The sequence below is a fragment of the Thalassophryne amazonica genome, chromosome 9 (genome assembly GCF_902500255.1).
Source record: "Thalassophryne amazonica chromosome 9, fThaAma1.1, whole genome shotgun sequence".
Classification (NCBI taxonomy): Eukaryota; Metazoa; Chordata; class Actinopteri; order Batrachoidiformes; family Batrachoididae; genus Thalassophryne; species Thalassophryne amazonica.
The window spans coordinates 88,233,469-88,260,331 of record NC_047111.1 but is presented as its reverse complement, the minus strand read 5'-3'; the positions used below and the strand labels follow the sequence as shown (position 1 = coordinate 88,260,331).

The 26,863-nt window shown below is 43.6% G+C and overlaps 1 protein-coding gene across 2 annotated transcripts in view; it reads left to right on the top strand.

Annotated features, from left to right (window-relative positions):
- Positions 1–212: 212 nt before the first annotated feature.
- The window catches only part of LOC117517612 (transgelin-like), a 36,077-nt gene continuing 9,426 nt past the window's right edge, over positions 213–26,863 (top strand). Inside the window, exons 1-3 of one of the 2 annotated variants that reach the window (XM_034178700.1) lie at positions 213–220; positions 17,772–17,777; positions 21,852–22,011. The gene's annotated coding sequence lies outside the window, so the exon portion shown is untranslated. Of the gene's footprint in view, positions 221–17,771; positions 17,778–21,839; positions 22,012–26,863 lie in introns of those variants that run through there. The other variant, XM_034178699.1, reaches the window with a different exon arrangement.

The following is a 26,863-nucleotide window of genomic DNA, read 5'->3' as shown; positions in this document are numbered from 1 at the left end:
GGAGGCCGCGAGTCCGCGGGAGGTACAAGACCTCGAGCCGGCTGAGAAATACGCCACATCTTACGCATCTGACCGGCCTGACGGGTTCCTGTCAGAGGAATTCCTGAAAACGGTGAAAGTCGGCGTGGCACACTTACTTTTGGCTGTGATCAAAAGTTACAGACAAAAACTCTGTTACGGGTGTGAGATCGATCACCCCAGCCAGCGCCAGCACGAGTGCCTGGACCCGTTAAATGAATATTTCTTTACCGGACATTTTGAGAGATTAATGGTGAGACTCTGGAGACCGACCTTCATCCCGGCTGTGGTAAAGCTCCTAGCCCAGCGCTTCCTCAACCCATCGGCTGCGAGGGTTCAGGGGGTGGTAGAAAACATCCTCACTGAGCTGAAATACACTGATACTTTTGAAGCAAAGATCAACGAACTGTACACATGTTTCGGTGAAGACGCAGATCTCGACCTGGAGGGGATGGTAGCCGTCTATAACCCAGACGACTGAAGAAAAACCTGTTGTTTTTTTTTTTTTTTTTTTTTTTTTTTTTTTTTTTTTTAAATATCATTATATTGTTTTACAGTCATGGGTAATTGTGTGATGATTCTCTTTCAAAGTTTGCGGGAAGTTTATATTATACGTGGACTCTCGTATAAGCTGGAGCGGGTAGTCATTCGCAGGCTGGAGATCCCAGACGCCCCGCCTTTATGCGCTATGGAGAGGGTTTTCGACGTTATCAGACGTCGCCCCGGGCCCGGAGTCTGGACAGATCATATCTACAGCGCGGCTCTCCATTCATCTGAAAAATCTCTGTACAACGTATTACTGAAAATCTCTGTTTTGACCACTGACGATTTTACACGGTGTAATACGATGCATCTGCTTACATTATACACTCTGTTTGTGGATGTGATAGCGTGCCGGGTGAAACAGATGGGGGTGTCCAGAGGGGAGATTGTTCCTACACTTTTACAGCTGAATACTGAAATAAACCGTAAATGCGGGGGAGATGTATTACTGAGAGTTTTCCAGTTTTGTACGTGAACGTATGCTTTTTTCCTTCACGTATGCTGTGTTTAATAAACATGAACAATTGCTTTTTTCTCTGTGTGTGACTTTAATGAATGTAATAAAGCACATATTCTAAACCTTATACGGCCTGTGTTCTTTCCTATAATATTGTTGAAAAAGGGTGAAATGTTTTTCATATTGCAAGACAGAGTCATACAAACGAGGTTTTGGTGGAAAAAAGGTGCTCGTATGAATTAATGAGGGGTTTTAACACGGTCTCATTAAAAGCTCGAGGCTGCTCTGTGAGCGCTCTCCGCGGTGCTGAATCAGAGTTCAATTTAACGTTTCCAAGAGCTCCTATTTAAAACGTATACTTTTTTCCTTCACACATGTTGTGTTTAATAAACATGAACAATTGCTTTTTTCTCTGTGCGTGACTTTAATGAATGTAATAAAGCATATATTCTAAACCTTATACGGCCTGTGTTCTTTCCTATAATATTGTTGAAAAAGGGTGAAATGTTTTACAAATCAAATTTATATAGCGCCAAAACCACAACAAAACAGTTGCCTCAAGGCGCTTCATATTGCAAGACAGAGTCATACAAACGAGGTTTTGGTGGAAAAAAGGTGCTCGTATGAATTAATGAGGGGTTTTAACACGGTCTTATTAAAAGCTCGAGGCTGCTCTGTGAGCGCTCTCCGCGGTGCTGAATCAGAGTTCAATTTAAAACAAAAGACTAATATTTATGGTCGCTAAAACATATAAAAATGCAAAAGGACTATCCGGTTCATCATTCTGAAGAGATCCGTCTTAAAAGATGGGTGATGAGGGTTTAATGAAGGATGTATATTATAGTCCGGTAAATCCGGGGAGTTTTGGAGGGCCGGAGCGTTTACGCAGGGCTCTGCATGATCAACACAGCTCTAAAATTCGTATGAAGCATATCAGAGATTTCCTGTCGGGGGAAGATGCATACACATTACACAAACCTGCCAGGACGCATTTTCCAAGAAATAGAGTATTTGTCACAAACCCGCTTAACCAATTTCAGGCGGATTTATGCGACATGCAGGGGTTATCAGATTTTAACGACGGGTACAAGTACCTGCTGACCGTTATCGATATCTTCTCAAAAAAAGCGTATGCCAGACCTCTGAAGTCAAAGCAAGGGCGCGAAGTCTCACAGGCCTTTGCCTCACTCTTAAAGCAGAGCGGGGTGCCTCTGAAGATGCAGACTGATGCCGGGAAAGAGTTTTTTAACAAATCGTTCAAGGATTTAATGAAAAAACACCGGATTCTACATTTTGCCACCGCAAGTGATCTGAAAGCCTCGGTTGTCGAGAGGTTTAATCGCACGCTAAAGACGAGAATGTGGAGATATTTTACTGCTAAAAACACGAGAAGATACATCGACGTCCTACCGTCTTTACTCACGGCTTATAACGAGAGTTATCATAAAAGCATTAAGATGAGGCCGAATGAGGTTAATGATCGAAATGTCGATCAAGTGTTTCAAAATTTGTATGGGGCATCCACCCTACGCAGGAGGCCTGTGAAGTGTAAATATAAGGTCGGAGATATAGTCAGGGTCTCCAAGCTCAGGGGAGTTTTTGATAAAAAATATGAACAAAGTTTTACGGATGAAATGTTCACGGTGTCAGAATGTATACAACGTACGCCGCCCGTTTATAAATTGAAAGATTATGACGGTGAGATCATTGAAGGCTCATTCTATGAACCGGAATTGCAGAAGGTTAAAATAGCAAAAGACAGACCGTATCAGGTTCAAGAAATTATTCGTGAACGTTTTACCAAGGGAAAGAAATTTGTATTTGTCAGATGGAAAAATTGGCCCGAGAAATTTAACTCCTGGGTTCCCGTGGACCAGCTGATGGCCGTATAAATATGAGAACTTCCATCTTCAACCGACATATGAGAAATGGATCGGGATCTGAAACACGGATTTTATATGACTCTGCCTTCAAACGCCAGCCTAAAAGTATTCCCGGACAACACAATTTCATGCTACCAGGTGGACTTGGCTCGACACCTGGATCTAGAGGGTGACTGGGATGTGGCGCTGACGGAAATTTGTTATCCGCACACCTGGTTAAATATCCCGGAAAAGCCTTCCTGTACGTTCCAGGTGATGAAAATTACGGGCAAGAACAAACTCGCCGTTCACTCGCGATATTTTGACACGGGATATTATGATAACTTTGAGGTTATTGCAGGGCTGATAAACCCTCGTTTGAAGACTATAGATCCGAATCTGACTTTAAAATATGACGATATCCAGAAAAAGTTTCTGTGGGAAGGAGACGGTACCAGCCAGGTATATTTTGAAGCCCCGACGGCGTACATGCTGGGGATGCACCCTAATCAATGGCTGAGATGCGGACCCGGGGTCACGAGCTGTCCCCGCTACCCCGATATAAAAGCAGGGATGTATCACCTGTTCTGTTATACAGACGTTGTACAGCCTCAGGCGGTGGGTGACGCTTTTGCTCCTCTCCTCCGAGCGTTCGAAATTGGAGGTCGTTTCGGGGAAATAATTACAAAGAAATTCAACCCCGCTTATTACATCCCGGTCTCCAAAAGACATATTGAGACAATACGCATCGAAATCAAAAGCGATCAAGATCAAACGGTGGATTTCAGATACGGTAAAGTGGTTGTGACATTACATTTTAAACCGGCGGGATAAAAAAAAAATGGCTGGGGCAGCGCACAAAGCCGACATTTATAGATTTGTGCCTTACTATGAAAATCAAGTCGGGAACGGCCTTCACGGCTTCCACGGCGCTCCTGTTATGTACGGGCGCGGGCTCGGGAACATATTTTCGAAACTGTTCAAATTTGTGTCGCCGCTGATTAAACAAGGATACACGATCGCCAAACCTCACCTGAAAAACGCAGCCCGAAGCATCGCTTCCGACGTAGTGAGCCGCGTTGTTGAGAGGGCCGGACGGAGTCAGGAGCCCGAGCAGCAGCGGGGGTCCGGGATCATGGTGCTCTCAAGAAGGCCCCGGAAACGCCCCCCGGGGAAACGGGTCAAAACAGTTAAAAAGCGAAAGACCCCCGGAAAAAGCAGAACAGTTCGAAGGAAGCATAAGAAGAGGAGGTTGTCCGGGGATATTTTCTCTTAAACAATGTCTCTTTTGCGAAATAATTCCCCCGAATGCACCATGAGCGAATTGGATTTATTCGCCGTCCCCGGGACCCAGCTGTCCATCGAGCAAAGCCAATACGTTGAAGTCAGCCCGTTATCAGCCCTGACGGACATGGGCCCTATCGAGTTTTTTATCCCCGGAGACGGTGAGAGGTATTTAGACCTCAATAATACGCTGCTTTATCTGCGAATGAAAATTACAAACGCCGACGGGACTGACCTGGCTAATGACGCCCGCGTGGGCGTCATAAATTATCCTCTCAATACGATTTTCTCACAAGTCGACGTGACTCTGGGTGACCGGCTGATTTCCCAGTCCAGCGCGACGCACCCGTACAGGGCAATGATTGAGACGCTGCTGAACTTTTCCCCCGCTTCATTGAAATCGCAGTTCACGGGCGGTTTGTTTTACAAGGACACCCCGGGTCAGCACAATTCGACCGCTGTGGATGACGCGGGCCCGAATAAAGGCCTCGTGAGCAGAGCGCGCTTTAGCGCCGAATCGCGTGAATTTCAAGTTCAGGGTCCGCTGCACGCGGACATATTTTTCTGCGAGAGGCTTCTTCTGAATAACATTGATCTAAGAGTTAAATTAATTCGAGCCAGCGATGCTTTCTGCCTGATGGGGCTGGCGGCCTCCACTTTCAAGCTGAAAATTCTGGGCGCATCCCTATTCGTTAAGAAAGTCACCGTATCCCCTGCAGTGAGATTGGGCCACTCCGCGGCTCTCATGAAAGGGAACGCCGTGTACCCGTTATCACGAATCAACGTTAAGACTTACGTGATCCCCAGCCATTCCAGGATATGCAACCAGGAGAACCTGTTTTTAGGAACCATGCCCAAATATGTGGTTCTGGGTATGGTGAATCACAATGCATTCAGTGGGAGAAGAGATCTGTCCCCGTTTGAATTTGCACACTATGACCTGGAGTACCTCGCACTCAGTCAAAACGGGAGACAGCTGCCGGCTAAAGCTTTCCAGCCTGAATTTAACAACGAACTCTCTGTCAGGGAGTTTTACAATCTCTACACCGCGACCGGACGACACCTCAAAGACCAGCCTCTCTGTATAGACCGGGAGGATTTTGCGCGCGGCTACGCGCTGTACGTCTTCAATTTAAACCCGGAGGAGGACAGCGGCGCTCTGAGCCCCGTCTCCACAGGCACCCTGCGACTTGAAATGAGATTCAGAGTCGCGACTCCGCATACCACCACGCTGATAGTGTACGCGTGTTATGATTCTCTCCTGGAGATTAATTCCAAGCGACAGGTCCTTGTGGATTTTTACTGATGAACACCCTGGAATTGGACGCAGTTATGAGGGGCTTAATAGGAGACCTGTTTGCCGGTGTTTTTGCGTCTGACGAGTTATTCCGGATCAAGCCGGGCCCTCCCGTATATTTCATTGTAAACACCCACCCTAGACATTTACCGGGAGAACACTGGTTAGCGCTCACCGTTGAAAAAAATGGTCGAGCCACATTTTTTGACTCGTTCGGCCTCAGCCCTGACTTTGATTACTACCCTAAAAGCATCCTGCAATATCTGGAGAATCTCCCAGATGTTAAAAACATTCTGTATCACAACAAGCAGCTTCAGCACGAGTTATCCGACGTATGCGGACAACACTGCGTGTATTATCTGTATAACAGAGCCAGTGGGAAGTCGTACCGGGACGTGGTGTCTTTATACTCCGAAAATACTATCGCGAACGATGATTTGGTTTCTGATTTTGTGAAAAGATATCGTTATTGCCTTAAGAAAAGCTGCAATACCTCCTGTAACCAGCTAGCAGGGCCTCTGCATGAGTTTAAATATTGTCACGGCTTGTGTTAACCGGCGTTCCTATTTTTTTATGTTTTTCCGTGTGAAAATGTAACCCCCGTCTTAGAACGCTCTCCCGATCATACCTTTAAAGTTTTATTGCGTTTGGAAAATTTAAACCCCCGTTTTTTAAATGTAGAAAGAAGCCTTGACCTTTGACCTTTGATTTTTGTATGTGTTTTTTTCGCCTGAAAACGGGGTGGATGTGTGAGAGCGGCCTTCCGATCATACCTTTAAAGTTTTAACGCGTTTGCATAATGTAAACCCCCGTTTTTAAACGTAGAAAGAAGCTTTGACCTTTGACCTTTGATTTTTTGTATGTGTTTTTTTTCGCCTGAAAACGGGGTGGATGTGTGAGAGCGGCCTTCCGAACATACCTTTAAAGTTTTAACGCGTTTGCATAATGTAAACCCCCGTTTTTAAACGTAGAAAGAAGCTTTGACCTTTGACCTTTGATTTTTTTTATGTGTTTTTTTTCGCCTGAAAACGGGGTGGATGTGTGAGAGCGGCCTTCCGAACATACCTTTAAAGTTTTAACGCGTTTGCATAATGTAAACCCCCGTTTTTAAACGTAGAAAGAAGCTTTGACCTTTGACCTTTGATTTTTTTTATGTGTTTTTTTTCGCCTGAAAACGGGGTGGATGTGTGAGAGCGGCCTTCCGAACATACCTTTAAAGTTTTAACGCGTTTGCATAATGTAAACCCCCGTTTTTAAACGTAGAAAGAAGCTTTGACCTTTGACCTTTGATTTTTTTTATGTGTTTTTTTTTCGCCTGAAAACGGGGTGGATGTGTGAGAGCGGCCTTCCGAACATACCTTTAAAGTTTTATCGCGTTTGCACGCTTTAAAACATTGTTATTAAGTACAGAAAGAAGTGTTAATCTTTGATCCTAAATTTTTTTTATGTTTTTTTTCGCCTGAAAACGGGGTGGATGTGTGAGAGCGGCCTTCCGATCATACCTTTAAAGTTTTATCGCGTTTGCATGATGTAAACCCCCGTTTTTAAACGTAGAAAGAAGCTTTGACCTTTGACCTTTGATTTTTTTTATGTGTTTTTTTGTGAAAAATGTTCCGAATGTGTAGAAAATGCACCCCCGATCATACCTTTAATGTTTTTGCATCGTTGTTATTAAGTAGAGAAGTGTTGAAAGTTGTTTTTTAAACCGTATACCGAATAAAAGTGATGAAGGCCGGAGATGAGTTTCAGTCTGTGTTTTATTAGTAACAATATACAAAAACGTGACTGACTGCGATGTATTTTAAAGAATCTTGATCATAATATCCAGTCAGTTTTTAATTCGATACCCTCCTTTTATGGTGAGAAACCTTCCCAGCGTTGGAAGTCTTTTTTTTTCTTAAGTTTCTTCCTGGCCGGCGAATCGGTTAAAAGAAGGGATTCATCCGGCGAGCTGCTCCGGCCTTTTTTAAGCTTCTGAAGCTGCTCGCGGGCTTGCGGGTTTGATACGCACGCCACCGGGATGTTCCGCTCCTGTAAAATATTGAGGAACTTCACCCAGCCTGTAGGAGGGCTCGATTTCTTGAACGAGGATCCGAGATGTTTCATAAGATCTATGGCGTGAGACCCCCTCACGACTTTCCCCTTGTAAATAAATTCCCCCGACGGACTCCAGCGCGTATCACCCTTCGATAATTTCCTCATAATATATTCAGCGTTTCTACGCTCTCTGGAGGGGATATTCTTCAGGACCTCTGTGACAGTCTCATCCTCCTCCTCCTCCTCCTCCACCCCCTCCTCCTCAGGTTGCTTAGCGACGCGAGTCTCTTGCGGGGGTGAAACGCGTGATTCGAGTTCCCCCTGCTTGATCAGGGTTAAATAGCGCTGCAGCAGAGCCTCATACTTTTTAATTTTTTCATAAGGAGAGTGAGTACGTTCTTCCAGTATACCTCGCATTCGCGAGTCTAAATCATTTTCCGCCGTTTGTCTGATGTTATTTCCGCTCGGCGGAACGGAATGACTGAGTTGAAGCATCTGCTGTGGAGTGAGTAAAAACATCTTTTGCGCCGCTTTGAACGCCATTATCCTCTGGGTACTATTAGACTCGTTATAACGGGCAGGGCCGCGGCGAGCAGAGGCAGGAGAAAGCCGCCCGTCTGAATCAGCGCTCCCCGCTTCTTTTTATAACTGGTTTTTCTGTCGGCCAGAAGACGTAAAACTCTTTTTCGTTTTTTCAAGGCCCGGAATTGAGAGTCGCTCAAGGCGATATTCCCCTTTAATATATTCAAAGCGATCTCGGATAAAGTTTTCAGAAGCTCCGCCCTGCAGGTCTTCAGGCTGTGGTGACGCTCCCTCGCCCCGGCTCTGATTAGCGCTTTAAGAGCGGGGGCGTTCCTTTTTAAAAGAGAGCTCATATCCGTTTATCTTTCTGTAAATAAACTGTGGGCCACTCGTGCGGGAGTAATCCCGATCTCAGTCTGAACTGATCTGGACACTCCTGCGTGCAATCCAGTAATAAATACCCGTAAGGTACGCTCGTAGCATCATCAAGTGCCTCCAAAAAAAATTGTTTTCTGCCGGGAAACATTTGCTGAGCCAGAATGTTCATCTGTAACTTGTCTCTGGGATTTTTAAACAGCACCATATAATTACAATTCAAACTGATGGTTCGACTGTATTTCCCTTTATGAAACACGTTCTGTGTGATCATGATGACGCTCATATTCCGGTGATGTCTGTACTGGGTGAAAATTCTTACAACTTCAGGATGATCCGTTGCTTGAAAGATGAGATCGTCCAAAATAACCAGATGGCTCTGACCTTCAGGGAAAAGGCTGTCGTCCAGAAATGAGTCAGGGAGTCCTCTTACAAATTTAATATTTTTATTCTTCAGTTCAGAATACAGAGGTTGTTCAGACGTATACAGCCATACAATGTTGTCAGGCACATGTCTCATAGCGTGGCTACAATTTTCCAGCAATGTTTTCACAAACACAGTCTTTCCCGAACCACTCGGTCCAACGATGAGACAGGAGAATGGGAGCTGAAGTCTGGGGTCAATCTCCACCGTATTTCCAGAGTGAGACATGTTTCAAAATCCGAACGGTTCGGTTTCCCCGTCCTTTAAAAGACGCCGCTTGTCATACACCACCCTGAAGGATTTTTGAAATGACACGTTTGTCAAACTGAAACTGCTTTTATGACGTTTAATTCCCTGCTGCGGCGTTATGATAGATGCAGCGAGGGCGGGATCTTTTATATAACCCTCGACCAGATCTTTGACGCTGTCAAAGTTTATTTTCTGACAGCTTTCGTGGGTTTGAGTGATCCCCTTCACACGCATGACCGTTTTACCTCGTGCGGTTTTATATGCGTAACTTTTAGGTCCCGCCGCTGCAAACTCTGTGATGACGTCGCCGTTCAACTCGTCGGTGAGCTGCCCCAGATAATTACCGGTAGGCAGCGGGGTTTCACCCCGCCTACAAACGTAAATCAGGCTATCGGTATCATAATACAGAATCCTGTCAGGATTTGCCACAGCCTCCATAAAACCGTACAAGGTCAAACGCGCGTACGCCGTTGTAAACGCCGCGATGAAAATATTGACGGTTTTACCCGGTCGGCTGACGTGCCGCGGGCCGTACCTCCATTGAACCATAGCCGCCTGACTGCTGAGGAATGTTAGATATGTGACCTCGTACTCTTCAGAAAACAGATACCTGAACAGATCGTCAGCATTTTTAACGAGCGCGGTCTGCGTCAGATTTGCCCTCTGGGCGAATTTCCCCCAGAAGGAGTTGAGGCAGATCTTAGCCATCTGACGTTTTGCCGGATTGTGACTGATTTTTTCTGGGTCTAAACGAATCTTCTGATTCAGCCAGTAGTCCGTGATGTATTTTTCTCTGCTCTCGGAGTCTTTATCAAATTCGGGAGGGAAACCAGAGGCTTCCTGCTTGTGTTTTAAGAAGGTGTTTATGTACCCCTCAAAGATTTTATCACTTTTTTCCTCAAAATGCCAGACTTCAAAAATCTTAGCTACAGCATAGCCTGTATCCAGAGCTTTGTGGAATTCCGGGGTCGTCCAAGTCCCAGACAGAGCTCTCTGCTGCTGACTGTGTGTGCACGCTGCAGCTTGATTATTTTCATCAGCGCAGGTGCGACACAGAGTAAACACCAGTTTACCGTGAGGAGTTCTGTGTGGGAGGACGGGGAATTTTAGCCCCTGGGGCGGGTACACGATGGCTTTGATGAGCCCGAAATAAGTCCTGGGATCTCTGAAATTTCTCTCTATAATTTCCGGATGCCCCGTGGGATATGTGAAATTTACGTTAACGTAAGGATACAGCGAGGTCACGTCGACGTAATAGACCGTCTCATCTTGCTCAGCCGTGTACCTCAGACGGGCCGCGCAAGTCCGACCGCCGTATAAAGCGTCGCGAGGTTCGAGGGGCGGCGGTAACCCCCTGCGGGCGAGGAAACACCGAACGCTCTCATCCCTCAGCCTCATTTCAAGCCATTGATGCTCCCAAATTACGTTGAGGGTGACGCCCGGCATAGCCCGCAGAAAGGCTATTTTTTTCTGACACGCTGCGTGGAGCTCTCCAAATGAGGTGTTTGTGAGAGGGTTTATTTCATGCTGTGTAAAACACCTTGCACACCCGTGGTAAAAACATCCGAGAAACTCCCACACTTTTATCCGGCCGTCAATCTGAGCATACCCATCAACATAATAACCTCCTATTTTTTTCTCGCCCCTGTTTAGAGCATGATCGATGATAATGTTTTGCGTCTCAGCAACCCATTCTAACCATTGCACGGCCACGTCCGAATATTTTTTATGCCTCGTTCTATAATTGTCGGCGGAGGGGATCGCCAGCGTTTTTGGAGCAAGAAAGTTAGTTTGGAAGACTTTCATACACGCCGAGGCGATTGTAACGCAGGTAAAAGGATCCACGAGTGTTTCAGCGATGAATTCAGACATAAATTTGGAGCAGGCTGCAGCCAAGATTTTTGTGTCGTTATCACAATACATAACGGCCTCGGCTTTAAAATCGAAAATTGCGTTTTTTTTTCCGCACGTACCACGCGTTAAATTCCTCTCTTTCTCCCTCTGACATATTTGCGACCCCGTAAGCCGCTGAGTCAGGGTACGGACCGACATAGTTCAGATTTTTTTCTGAACTGAACAGGTGCGGAAAGTAACCTTTGCGGATGATTTCGTCTTTCAGCCGGATCCCCAGGGCTTTAGGCATCTGAGATAAGCGCATTGTAAGGAAAGATAACGAATCTATATATTTCTGTTTAAAGGCGGCGTCTGTCATGAGTAATAGTTTACTCCCGGTCATAATCACAGCGGGGGTTACGCCCTGCTGGACTAAATACTTTAGAAGCAAATAGCCGTCAAAACCTTTTGAGTTGTGAGCGATGAACACGTATTCTTTGAATTTTCTCGTTCTAAAATGTTTAAAGAAGCGGGCTACGCAGTCTGTCCCCCATGCGCTCCAAAAATCACCCGTCTTTGTTACAGCGCTGACGTAAAACGGTACGTGTTCCCCGTTATTATCGACATACGTTTCAAAATCATAAAAAACATATTTCTCTGAATGCGTCTCTTCAGCTTTGAGCGGGGTCATATAGCAGAGGTGACCCTCGCTCGGCTCCTGGAGAGCCTCGCCGCATATATGACACCTCTTCTGCTTACACACGTGCGGAGCGCTGTTTTTAGAAAACGCTATGTAATACTCACGTTTACATCGAGAGCATTTTTTTCTGTTATCACACACATTAACGAACTTACCGGCGGAAGGACGATACTTCGGCTGTTTATGCAGGCTGTAACAGGTGGGAGAGCGACACTCCTTGTTACATTCGCTGCAGAATACAGGGTTATTTTTCTCATAACACTGCGTGGATTCACAAATTTTACAATATGACGGACAATTATGGGAGGCGTGGTTATTGTACCCCTCAAAGCAAAACTTACATACATATTTCACTCCCAAAAATCTCTTTAAATCGATGATTCCGTAAAAATGATTATTAAACAGAAAAACGAAAAGAGTTTTCTGCTGCGCCGGTATTCCTGTCTGGAATTTTGTCAGCTTTCTCTCCCCTTCGGCTCTGAAAAACACCACAATTTTACAACCCAGAGCGTTTTCAAATTTTCCCACCTGCTCTAAAGATACCGGCGTAGCTTCCGTTAATCCGACGCTATTTTGTAACGCCAGTCCGCGCTGCTCCGCCTCGTGCGTACTCAGATGAGGATTCAATAACTGAACGAGGTTTATCGCGAAACATAAACTGTTGTCAGGATTATACACGATATTAAGGCATTTGGATTTTTTCCTCAGAACCTCGTGATGGAGGAGGTCATCTATTCTGCGCTTCCCCGCGCCGTTCTGGTTGCGGATGACTTGAACCACTAATTCCAGAGACTCGTCGGCTAAAACGTTGGAATTTGATTGTATCAATCGTTCTAACAGATTTTGGAAGCCCGTCACATCGCCAGCGTCGTTATATGAGCTGATCAAAGCGGCCTCGTTGTAGACTGAGTCCCCACGAATCTCCATTTGGATAAAGTCCCCGGCCCTGGCGTGTGTTAAAGCCTTTTCGACCGAGTTATGAAGAGCCCCAACGACGTTACGGTAAAATTCCGCGTAGTCGGGAATTTCGTCGGCGCGCTGGAAATTGAGAGGCAGCCTGATTTCGATATTGTTAAAAGCAGGTCTCCTGATGACGTTAGCAGCCCCACCACCCGTCATGGGAGAGTGTCGGCTGGGTCCCGGTCGTGCATCATCTCCGTCTTCCATCAAAACAGAGATCGCCGCGTTTATCGGGGTTAAACGAGCTCTGTTTAAAATCTCTTCTCCGCGCGCATTGCGCGGGGAGGGACTTCTTAAAGGTGAAAAAGCGCGAGCGTCGTTAGGCGTTTGATTTAATTCATCCACCGCGGATTGGACGTGAGGATTAACTTCACACGCGAGGAGGTTTACGGCGTTATTTAACGGAGTCAGACGTACCTGGTTCAACGCCGCGGGACCGGACTCGTCTGGAGGTGAGGTGTGCGGGGGGTCAGGGGGCTCTTCAGTATCAGACTGGACCGTCGAATTTATAGCGTTAATCGCAGAAATGATGTAGGGGTTAATTTCTTCCGATTCTCGTTCAGCCGCTAAATTGTTAAGAGCCTCATTTAACGGTGTTAAACGAACACGGCTTAAAAGTCTCTCTCCGGACTCGATGTTATTTTGAGGCGGCGAATTTAACGCCTCGGGTAATGGACCATCTGCTCCAGGAGCGCTCCCCGCTGAGTCGATTATTGAAGCGTTTAAATCCAATACACGTCCGAAGTTATTTTCCCGATGTGAATTCTCTCCTTCCATCTTTTAAAATCTGTAGCAGGAAGAATCTACCTCAAGAAATTCAGTTAATATACCTCTTCAAAATGAATTCTCCCGTTCCATCGGAATAAGAGAAAAAATAAAAAAATAAAAACAGACTACACATTTTCAAGAAAGTTGCGTGATGAGGTTAATCCCAGCTCAGAATATCTTCGAGCCTTGCGTCTCTGTGGAAAATAGACGGTCTCCCTCCACCGCGTGCTGAAAAAAGAGAAAATCGTTAGTTATTAAATATTTAAAATAAATAAATACATAAACTCCGACTCCTTACCGTGTACATCCGCGGATCGTTTTACGGGTCTCTCCCACTGACCCGCTTCTCCATGGGCTGTGACAGAAAAAATCGGGTTATTCCAGAGTTTTAATCGTGATTTAATCTCGATCGCTGTACTTACATCTGCGTGGTGAAGTCGGGGCTTCCAGCCTTCGAACTTCTTCAGGGGGCTCTGACTTGATTTCTAGAATTAACATAAATAAATGAATACAAAGCATCACCCTCGCAAGCGGATATTCTGTACTATTTCAAATATATTACCGAGGACGGGTCCGAACGCGCTCTGGACCGTCTGCGTGGTTTTGTCTAAAAAAAAATAAAAAAAAACAGTTTCAGACGGCGTGCATCATTTAAAAACACTCATTTCTATCAAAACAGATTACTTAAATCACTTACCCTGAAAGCTGATGCGGTTTTCGCACTCTGCTCGAAGACAAGAAAACTTAATTAAACAACATGGTTTTCCAGGATTTTTTCCGCAAATTTATTCTATTTTATACCCATAGCTGGGGGTCCAGGCATCTTCACTCTTCACCGGTTGTAGTGGAAATGCTCGCTGACTCGTTCCCAGGGACGTAAGTGATAAGGAGCATTGTTTATTGTTCGGGCTCGGGGCAGCATCTCCGCTCAGCGGGTGTCCCGCGCCCCATGATCGATCGGCTAATATCTTAAAAGAAAACATCATCTGGCGTGAGTGATAAGGAGCATTGTTTATTGTTCTTCGGGTTCATCACCTCGGGGCAGCATCTCCGCTCAGCGGGTGTCCCGCCACACACACACACACACACACACACACACACACACACGCACACACACACACACACACACACACACACACACGCACACACACACGCACTCACACAGACACAGCTCTGCAACAGGTTTTACAGCCGTGGGGTCATGTTTCCGCGAGCGGCTCTATGCGTGGGTATTTGACCGTCTTGCTGCAAAGACTTACAGCCGAGAGACGGCTATTTGTACCCCCTTCTTTAATTTACGAATTAAAAAACAGAAAAGGAAACGTAATAATTTAAGAATTAAAAATATTAAAGGGGCATTAAATAATAGACACTGATTTATGTTTAATTATTTCAGAATTAGTTAATTCTTTAATACATTAAAAAGATCTAGGTATTTTTAATCGTTCTTTAATTCATGAAATAAAGTGACATTAAAATATTAGACCCTGGGTGGGAGGGGAGGTATGGCTTGGAGGCGGTGCTTGGCCGGGGTTAGGGGAGGAGCTTGGGGGTGGGGCTAGGGGAGGAGCCAGGGGCGGAACTAGGGGAGGAGCTGGGGGCGGGGCTTAGGGGCGGGACATACTGACGTCATCGACTCTGATTGGATGTGACGTCATAAGGGGCGGGGGCTCGGAGGCGGGATCAGGGGCGGGGCTTAGGGGCGGGGCATAATGACGTCATCGATTATGATTGGCTGTGACGTCATAAGGGGCGGGGCTTGGAGGCGGGACTAGGGGAGGGGCTTAGGGGCGGGACATAGTGACGTCATCGATTCTGATTGGCTATGACGTCATAGAGGGGGCGGGGCTTAGTGACGTGGCCGATTTTGATTGGCAGCTGTCACTTTTTTGACGAAAGGTGGGTCAGTTTTCTCTCTTACCAGACCAAAATCTCTCATCAGCCGTTAAAATTTTTACCGAAAACCATCTGAATTTATCGAATGGTGTCTACTCAGTTGTGCCTTACAGCTTTTGAAAAAAAAAATTATCAAACAAAGCAGCAGTCTCTGAGCCATTCCTAAACAATGAAAAAACGATGAGAGGGTGGGCGACTCCTTACTCAGAGACTGCCCACAGGCGAATGACGTAACCGACAGGCGTGAAAAAACTCTTGCATGCCCACGAGGGTTCAAGCATGTCTGATGTAATCACACGTGATTCAAATCCATATGGTTTTTGAAAAAAATAATAAGGTCGGATACTTTTCTAACAGACCTCGTACATGCATAAGTTGAAAAATCAATGGATGTGGAAATCCTGCAAAAAGAGGGAGGGGTTTGGCCTTTCTGAAGTACAATGAAGCAGACATTGCTTTCATACAAGAAACACACTTTGTAAACTGAAATGGGGTTGGGTTGGTCATATTTTTCATAGTTCTTTCTGTAGTAAACAAAATGGGGTAATCATACTGGTGAACAAAAACATGAATTTTCTTTTCCTTAAGGAGATTAAAGATGATGAGGCCAGAATGGTATGCATACAGGCACTAATAAATGGAACTAAGATGATATTGTGCAACATTTATGCTCCGAATAAGGGAGACCCACATTTTTTCCATGAAGTTAATAATGTATTGGGTGAAGAGGAGGGTCAGATAATATTAGCAGGAGACTTTAACCAAATTTCAGATCTCTTTCTCGATAGGAGAAAATTTAGTGGCCCAATAACAGCTAGGGATAGAGCTACAATACAGATGATAGGTGAGGGCATGGGATTGGTGGACATATGATAAATCATAATGACAGGGAATATATATTTTTCTCACACTGCCACCAATCCTATTCCAGGATTGATATGTTTTTGATATCAAATACTCTAATAAAACAAGTTGTAAATTGTAAAATTAATGCAATGGCTCCCTCAGATCATGCAGCAGTAGAAATTATTGACATAAATACTGACACTGAGAAAAAAGGCAGATGGCGAATGAATACATCCTTGTTGCAGGATGAAACCTTCAGCCAACTGTTAAAGGATGACCTTATATCTTTTTTCCCCTGTCTGCATATATAGTAATGGTAAATGCCACACTGGCAGAACCATTTATGTAGATTAATACACATATATGCAACTTATTCTTGCAAGACAGAAGGTATGAAGTGTGTGAGTGAACATGGTGTGCGTGTTTGACCTCTATCCGCCCTTCCAGGTCAGCCTACAGCATCCTACTCAAAGCCAACCGACAACTTCTATCAGGAAGGGCTAACCACCAAAACAATACGAAGACAGATGAGAACGAAAGACAAGTGGTGAAGGCAATAACTGTGAAGTGATGAGAAGTGAGACACTGAGCAGACGGGGCCCCAACCATACAACTTACAAGGAGAAACAACCACACATGAACAAGTAGTGACAGCAAAGGTCTGTTGTCTAGTTAGTGAGCATTCATACCTTAATCTAGGACACCAGAGTCTTGATCCCCTTGAGAGCACCCAAAACTGAATTGTGGTGATGGCCACAAACACACAACCATCCTCACACAGAGACCCAGATCACAGCTAAATATCCGATCACTACTGTGGCTGGTGTGTTGGGCCAAGACAAGAGTACAGAACCTTACCATATGACGTGAACCACTCTGGCACGTCAGAAGCCATATGGCCGACTGTACACAACAGACAGAAATTGGTCCAGGATGCAGGGACCAGAAGAAAAAGGGCAGCAGAAGGGCACAGGGGCCAGGAAGGGCAGCCACCAGAGCACTGGGGCAGCACGACGAACCACTAGGGGAACGGCCCGGCGACACCGGAACACACCCCCAACACCCCCTTCCCCCTTCCCACGGAGGCACAGGAAGCAACCCCATACCCAAGGGAAGCACACAGGGCGCTGGCATGGGCCCACAAAAGGGGGGGCTTTCCTTATATCTTTTTTTGAAATTAATGCTGGCAGTGCAAGCTCAAAGGCAATAGAATGGGCAGCATCAAAAGCATACATCAGAGGTATTCGTCTAACAAGAAAAAAGAGGCTATGAAGAGAATTAAGGAATTGGAATATGAAATTAGAAATCAGGAAATAGAACTATCAAAAATTTTCTCAGACAAACTACATCAAGATATATGTAAACTTAAGTTTCAACTGCAAGAAATTTACAATAAAAGGTGGAATGCGCCTTATTTAGATTGGGGACAAATTTTTATGAAGGAGGAGAGAAGACAGGTAAGCTGCTTGCTAGGCAACTGAAGCAACAAAATTCAAACAGTGTAATACCAGCAGTTAGAAGAGGTGATGAAATAGCTTCCTCGACAAAGGAAATAAATAAGGTCTTTCAACAGTTTTACAAAGAACTATATATATGTCAGACATCAATCCCAAACAATGACAAATGACACAATTTTTCTCTGAAATTAATTTGCCTAGATTGGCACCTGAGCAAGTAGAATTATTAGATAATTTAATAACAGAATGAAATCAGGAATGAAGTTTCAAGTATGAAAGTAGGGAAATCACCAGGTCTCGACGGATTTCCTGTGGAATACTACAAGCAATATATAGATATACTTGCATTAATATTACAACAATTATACAATGAAGCTTTTAAACTAGGAACCCTCCCCCTGACATTTGATGAGGCCTTAATGTCAGTGGTACCTAAGAAAGCTACAGAAACCACAAATCATGTTAACTACTGACCTCTAAGTCTGATAAACTTGAATTACAAGATACTAACTAAGATCCTCGCTACACGCCTGGAGAAAGCACTGCCAAGCATTAAACATACCTACCAAGTTGGATTCATGAAAAATAGGTCCTTGACGGACAATATGAGAAGATTACTGCACCTGATCTGGCTGAATCGGTCAGATAAAGATCCTGTCGTTGCCCTTTCGCTTGATGTCGAGAAGGCATTCAACCGAGTATAGTGGGAATTTCTATTTGCAGCCTTATCACATTTTGGATTTAGACCAACCTTTACAAAATTAAATGGATTAAAACTATATACAAGAACCCCAAGGCAACGGTGTAATCTTGCCTCCTTTTAGCCTCACCAGAGCCACTAGACAGGGCTGTGCCCTTTCACCGTTACTGTTCAATATTGTATTGGAACCATTGGCCATTGCCATCAGAGCAAATGCTGCTATTAGGAGGGTGGAAGGGGGAGGGAAAAAGCACAAATTATTATTATATGCAGATGATATTTTGCTAATGATAAGAGCCACCCCACTCAATACCACATCTGATGGAAACAATATAATCTTATTCCAAACTATCAGGATACAAAATTAACTGGACTAAGTCAGAAGCTATGCCTATATCTGGATCACACTATTCAAACTTACTGACAAATTCTGGCTTTAAATGGATACCAAAAGGGATGACATATTGGGAATAAAACTAAGCAGGGAGGTGGAGGAAATACCTCCATTAAATTTAGAACCATTGCTGCAAAAAATTAAAACTGATTTGGATAAATGGGGGAAACTTAGGCTTACATTATGGGGGAAAGTTAATGTGATCAAAATGGTGATTGCACCACAATTTAACTATGTACTCATGATGCTGTCAGTAACTATATCTCCTCAGATCTTTAAAAAGACCTAGAGTTAAACTCAGTAAACTTTGCTTTCCAAGAGATAAAGGGGGCTTTGGGTTGCCAGACCCAAGATTATATCATATCTCATGTGAAATGGCCAAACTAGCCAAATATTGGAATAAAGATAGCCATCCAGAGTGGGTTACTATAGAAAATAACCTTTCATTCCCTTTTACTCCTATTGATAGATTATCCCATTCCTCATACAAGGTATTGAATCCAATTATGTCTCACTCCAAAGAGATCTGGACTAAAATACATAAAATGCATAAATTATCACATTGTAAACAAACATATTCTTCTTTGTGGCATAATCCGGTGATCAACATTGGCATCAGTATACTGGAAAGAATGGCACCTTAAAGGGTTATGTCACGTTATATGAAGAAGGGGTGTTCTTGTCATTTTCCAAAGTGATAAGAAAATATGGTCTTGAGGGAAGGGAACATTTTTGGAAGTATTTGCATATCAGGGACTCTATTACCTCCAGGATCCAATACAAAGATGGAAACCCCATCATGGACTATTTCACGCTACCTGTTGATCACCACCGAGCCTCTATATTTTATAGAATGACCAAGCAACTGCTCAGCAATGGTTGTCAGAGCCTGAAAACAAAATGGGAGAAAGACCTGGGATGAATGAATGATTAGGAATGGATGAAAATAATATCAAACAATGGGAAATACATCAGGAAGGTTAAAGGTAAATTTACACAATATAAAATCACACACAGGTATTACTGGACACCACAACGACTCAACAGAGCAGGTATAACAAATAACAACTGGTGCCGGCAATGTCAGAAAGACATTGGTACTTTGCTACATTGCATTTGGGAGTGTCCTGTCATTCAACCTTTCTGGAAAACAGTTTTGGATAATGTGAGCAACTGGCTGGGAAGTGCCATACCATTATCACCCAGACTCTGTCTACTTGGAGACCGAAGCCAAATACACAACATATCAACTGGAAACTTCTCTGTTACCATGGCAGGTATTACAACAGCTGCCAGGACGATACTTAGACTATGGAAAACACCCAAGCCCCCAGAACTGAGAGCGTGGGTTAACATTATGATAAAAGCAGCCTCATATGAACTCAAGATGAACAATAGAAACAAGAATAAGGCACCAACCTGGGCTTTATTCTGGACTCACATCACGTTACCTTATAAGCCTTCAGCATGAACACCTTCCTCTTAGTATATCCAATTGTATCCAGATGTATCCAACATTATAATCTGCTATATGTTTACTCTACCTAGTCATGTGACTACTGATATGTCCTTTTATGCAAGGGGTCTTATTTGAACTGTATGTTTGTATTATTTTCATTTTATCTTTAAGCCACTGCTGTTTTGTGTAATATGTAAAACAAGAAACATCTCACAATTCAAAATGTTGTACTGTTAACCACCAAGGAGAAAGTAAATAAAAACTTGAATTACAAAAAAAAAGGAAAGAAAATCAGCTAAAACATAAATAAGTGCATTCACAATCAGATGTGCTCCAGTAGTTTTTTTTGTTGTTGTTGTCAGCTTGTAATTTCACACACTGTCAGCTCCTCCCAGCTTTATCATCTCTGATGTCATCGTTTGATCTCACCAGGTCCTGACTTGCTTCCTTTCACGTGATTGAAATGCCTCAGGAGATGCGCCTAGTTTTGTTGTTATAGAAACCATCTGGCTGTGTTGTGCAGCTCTTTAGTAGAGAAGCTTGAATCTTCGACTGGACTGGGCTGCTTGACGCGAGGACGTTTCGCTTCAAATCGCAGAAGCTTCCTCAGCTAAAATTCTTGCTCTGGTGGTCTGACTTCTGTCTTGACTCTTGTAGAGAAGAATAATCAAGAAGTCACAAAAGCTGGAGTTTTAAACCTAACCAGACCCCTCTTACCGAGAGGCAGACTGCTATAGGCTGGTGACTAAATAATAGCTCTAATTAGCACCTATTGTGCGCTAGTTAGCACCCTCCTAATGACAGGGCAGCTGTCCCTCTCCTGATGCCTCCCTTGACGACTCTGCTGATGACGTGAATGACTCATTACCATGAACAAAAGACTGAAACTGCTTTGACCTGAGTACCCCATTGTAAACAGGGGACGAAGCGTGTCTCAGACCGCCTCCCCGGTTAAGGCTGGGTTTCAACTGTTTCACATAGAATGCCTCCTTGACCCCTCTCTCAAACCATTTCTTCTCTCTGGCTAATATTTTAACTTCCTTGTCCTCAAACGTGTGGTTAGTGTCTTTAAGGTGGAGATGAACTGCAGACTGAGGTCCACTGGCACCCTCTCTGCGGTGCTGGTATAGCCTTTTGTGTAAAGGTTGCTTAGTCTCACCTATGTAGTGTTCGTTACAGTTTTCCTGACATCTGATAGAATACACTACATTGCTCTGTTTGTACCTAGGGATCCTGTCCTTAGGGTGAACTCATTTCTGTCTCAAGGTGTTAACCGGTTTAAAGTAAACTGGGATTTTGTGCTGTCTGAAGATCCTCTGTAGTTTGTGCAGCTCTTAACACTGTGTGAAAGGGCAGAAACGCAAGAGGTGACTGTTTCAGGGAAAAAAAGTAGTGATGTTCCTCTTGATGTGAAAACTGAACAGAGGGGGAGATTTACACATTCTACAGCTGCCACTTTAATTTTCAAAGATTTCACACATATCACCAGATGACTTCAGGCAGGAAATAATCCTGTGCGTGTGCTTCAGTGCTCTCTCATTACTGCAGCACACTTCCTGTTCTGTGGGATTTTATCAGATGCTCCGCCTGCTTCCTAATCCTGCCTTGTTCTTTAGCGGTAGAGGGAGAAATTTATAGAATTCTTCTCAGTGACCACATGCCCCGTCCTTCTCCTAAATAAGGAGTTATCATTTGAATAGAGGAAAAAAGAAAAAGAGAAAAGAGGCGGGGCGTAGAGTGAAATAAGAGGCCCTGAAGGCCTCTTTCTCCCTTTTTCTGCTCACTGTGGTGAAGTCATATATTTCAGACGGTGTATTTATGCAGGCACTCCCATAACGAGCATTCTGCACTGTGCTGGAAACAAGAAGGTGAGGATCAGCACGAAACCAGCCCATAGTCACCTGCATTTACCTGAAAGCTCCTACAAACAGTGAGTATACACCCAACGACACTTTACAAGCAATTTCTCTACGAGTTTTTCTTTCTTGCTCGGTTGGATAATTCTGTAAAACGAGACATGCTGAAAAGAATATTGCATCATATACTCCACCCTCTGTCTCACCCTCTTTCCACTCTTCACAGTTTAATCATACACAGTTAAGACAAAACACTCAGTTAATGTTTTACTTTTACAGATTAGACACCCTGTCAGTAACCCAGAGGTCTGTAAATTCTCAGGTTTCACATCTCAGCAAAAACACACCTTTCTTTTCATTTCTGTTTTTCATTAAATAAATCAAAGATCTGATTTTTTTTTTTCTTTGCACACATAAAGCTTCTTTAAAATTTTGTTGACAAATTTATTAAAATTTGTGTTAATCAACATGTCGCCTTTGCCAAGATAATGAATCTAGCTGATAGGTGTGGCATATCAAGATGAAGTGCTCAGTAATACAGTTTTTGCCAAATTTGTGAGGAAATTCGAGGAAAATAAACCTTTTGTGTGCATAGACGAAGCCTTCTATGTTTATCTTCAATTCATGAAAAATGGGAGTGAAAATGAAAGTACTGTGTTTATATTTTTGAGTTCTCAGCACTGTTGTCATGGTAGGCCTTACCGTTTCAGGGAATGTTAATAGCTTCAGCCTTTGACAAATCTCTCGTCCCACGCACATCATTATCGTCTAATAATATGGTACATTACACATATATTGTATGTTCAATGAGGCTGCAGGTTGGAAAATCTTTTATGGAATTTTTATGGATCAGGATTAAGAATTATGTGTCATCAAATGCTTTGGAAAAACTGAGATTTCTATCAGGACTGAAGGTTTGGGCAGTGTGCGTCAGCACTCACTATCTGCAATGATAAGGTGGGACAAAGAATTGGCATGCGAGGTAGAACATGAGTGAATGAACATACATCCAGGTAGAGTGTAAGAAATAATCACATATAACTAAAATAACCTGCAGTGTGGGAGAGCCACCGAGTGTTTGCACCAATATGATTTTTACTGAGGTAAAATCATCTCAAGATGCCATTAATTTGAAACAAAGTACGTAGGGCCGTACCCATTAGTGCATAGCCATATACCAGATCTGAATCTGTATTTGTATTTGAACCCATCTGCATTTGTGTCAAGTTGTGTGACACACACCCTCCTCTGATTATTATAAAGTTACATAAATAAGTTGGAGACCAAAATACTGAAAAACACCCAATCTTGTAATATTGACACTGATAATTGTGTATTTTAATCTGAATTATCACCTAAAGAATTTTTTTTCTTTTACTACAGACTAACATTCCCACGACACAGCAAAATCCTCAGTGGCAGTGATGCCAGTACTTATTGTTGGATTATGTAGCATGAAGTAGATGAACGTAAACAACTACCCATTCAAAGCCGGTGTCGCCAACTGAAAGGTCCCCACTAAAAATTGGTCCACCCTGCCTTCACTGCGCAATTTACAACTGGGTGGACTGGGTCAATGTAGATGAAGTGTCTTGTCTGAGGCCATAGACAGGCAGTATAACTTGGAATCAAATCCAGGTCTACATATTGATCATCCAGTTTGTAATCCCACTGGGCTGCCTGCTCTGCAACGTTTAACACTAAAATTAATTAAAAAATGTAACCTTTTTGAAATTTAGTTTATTGGTATACCACAAAGGCCTCAGGTTGGCTTTGAAGTGGCAACCTTTTGGCAATGAGGTGACAGCAATGTCAAAGCTACACCTTTGAAAACTTACTGCATGCGTCACAACTATGTTTTTCTTGTTTCTCACCTAATGGCCAGAGTAAAAATGACTCCTTCAGAAAGTTAGATTACATTTTTGGTGTTGAATCCTCACTGATATGATTAGTCACATAAATAACTCAAACACTGTACAATTTAACACGGAAAACGTGGCCTATATGTGTGTGTGTATATGTGTGTGTGTGTGTGTGTATTGCTTTGATTATGGAGAAACTGAGGAGAGCTGACATTTGCCGTTTGGTATGCTTATGTATTTTGGGTCAAGGATGAACACTGTGAAAGTTGATAGGACTAATATTTTTGGACAAATTAGGAATATTGGCTAACAACAGTGAACAATGGATGTTGTGCTGCAAGGCACCATGGGAGTTCAGGCTTTTGGGGTTTAAATGTTATTGTGATTCATGTTAGTTTAACAGTGTTGTTAGTGTTAATGATTTATTGTGTTTTTGTAGTTCATTTAGTTTAGTGAGTTTAGTTAAGTGTCATGTTGTCATTACTCTGAGTGGGAAGTGTAGTGTGTTTGACATCTTCCGCCATTTTATACAAACACCAAGTGGGAAGCTTCAGTAGTCTCAGAAGAAGCCCACCTGAAAGAGTAAAAAGTTGCCATGTGTGACCTTGACTGGTGGCTCAGAAAGGGAGCAGGTTTCTACTCAAGTCTGTGTTAAAATGTCCAGAAGTCCAACGTTTTAAGCCATAAAGTTAGGGACGTGGTTGCTTTGAGTGACAACTACTGAGGTAAGCGCCTCTGACTCATAGCGTATCTTGTCTTGCAGGTCATAGCCGTGAAATGCTGGAGAATGTCATGTACAGTATTAGCATGAGAGTGTGACAACATGTTGAGTCTCACACCGAATGCGTGAGACATGACAGGACCGCTTTAAAGCATAACTCTCACTCCGAATGAATGAGACTTGAGAGCTCTGCTGTTATGTGGGCCGCCCGAAGAGGAGGTACTGCTGGCCAACACCTGAGGGCACCCTGCCTGTAGTCGGGTTTCAGGCACCAGAGGGCGCAGTCACCACCCAGGAGCCAGGACTACCAGCTGTCAGAAATCATCTCATCATCATCCCATCCCATATAAGACTGGAGGAGACACCACATCTCTGCCGAGATATCAGTTTACCACTCAGGTAAAACTCTCAGCCGTGTCTGTGCTGAACGCACGTATCATTGTCTTTTGAAAACCTTTGCAGGAGTACCAGTTATCTTCAGTCAGCTGGGAGCTGGGTTTTGGACGTAGAAGAGTGACGGACTTCACTCCTCTTTCCAAACCAGAGAAGTAACAGTTGGTCTCTGCATGTTTCTGTGTTTTTGTGTCGGAGGTGGAGATTCTCCCACAAAGGAACTGAACTGAATTGCTGATTGTTCTGCTGGGTGTGCACACACCCACCATTAACCTGTCTTCTGTTCCTGCCAGCAGTACCGGATCTGACAGCTGAAGTAGAGGCCACCTGGGGACCCGGGACTTGGCGGCTTCGGTTTGCTGCAGGTCTTCGTTGGAGGCGGAACCTTGTGGACCCCGGCTCTTCTCTGGATAGGCGTCTCCTACCCTCGGACCTGCCCACACGTCACCTGTTGACTTTTGTAATTGACTGTCTAAAAATAGTATTTGACCTGTTGTGCACATTTGCCACAATAAATTGTATTTATTTGACTACCCATTGACTGTTCATTTGCGCCCCCTGTTGTGGGTCCGTGTCATTACACTTCCCCAACATCTGCATTATTACTAAGAAAATAAGCGGCTCATAACTTTTAAGGCTAGCAGAAAAACAAACCATTATGACAACCACAGCACAGTCCCCCAAAAATATGATTTAATAGTTAGCTTTGCTGGTTTGGACATAAAGATAGGGGCGTGTTCAGGCATCTTTTGTCACACAACTGAGTCACTCGTGTCCCACTTATGGGTACTCCACTTATCCATTTATGGGTTTGTTGTGATGTAGCTAGAGTCAGCACTGCCAACATGGCGACGCCCAGGTATGGGCTTCATATCGACTCTTCCGGGTCTCTGTAGAAAACATATGATTGATGTCACGCAGGGTTTGTCCGGTATAAACAATGCCACAGTCTGTGAGAGGGAGACTGACTGTGCAACATTCAGGGAGGGACCATGGGGAGCAGCAGCTGGAAAGCAGGAAAAGGGTATTTTGTAAAGACCTGAAATTTTTTTAAATCTGTTTTTAAGATAACTGGAGGCCTACAGTTAGCCTGTTGAAAAAGTATGTGACACCTTTCGCACTACAATATTTGAGTAGGTTCATCCTACAACTAAAGCACTATCTGAGCAGTGAGAGTGAACCCAGTGAAAGATGATATAGCAGATGTAATGTCCTTCCTGTAACTTGCATAAGGAAATTAACAGTTTACAATATTCACACGACTCAAGCCAGAAGACTGATTTAGCATGTTCTGATCTACGGAACACAAAGTAAGTGTCAAAACAAATGAAACACTGAAGAATTTTTAATGTTATGCAGCAAGACAAAATATATTTACAGACAGATTAAGATAACCATTCGATTTTTGCATACGGGGTGGTGACAGGTTTGCCAGAAACACGTAGATTAATTAATGATTTGACATTGTGTCACTTTCCTAAAATAATGGCCTAAATTATTTTTTCCAAAAGTAATTTTTTTTCCCACTCCCTATGATACTGACCATCTGTGGTAAAATCTCTTAAATCTTCAGTTGAGGAGATCATGCAATTCCACCCCAGTTGTATAATGGCCTATCTCAACAGTGTGACTTAGGCCATATTACTTTAAGTCAAAAGAGTATGTGATTTAGGCAATTTTAGAAGCTTTTCAAAATTGCGACTGCTTCAGGAAAATTAAACTCTACACAGGCACTGAAGCTTTTGTGTTTTCCTTTGTGTTTTCTCAAAAACATGAAAACATGACTTAGGCCATTATTTTAGGAAGGTGACGATTGGAAAAGCTGAAAAAGTTGGCTCTGACCTTGAATAGGGTCAATAAATCTTGGATTACATTGACATGTAGGTATGAATCCAATCACAGAAGTCTGCACAAATAAATAAATATGCAGTATTCTATATTTCTTCTGTC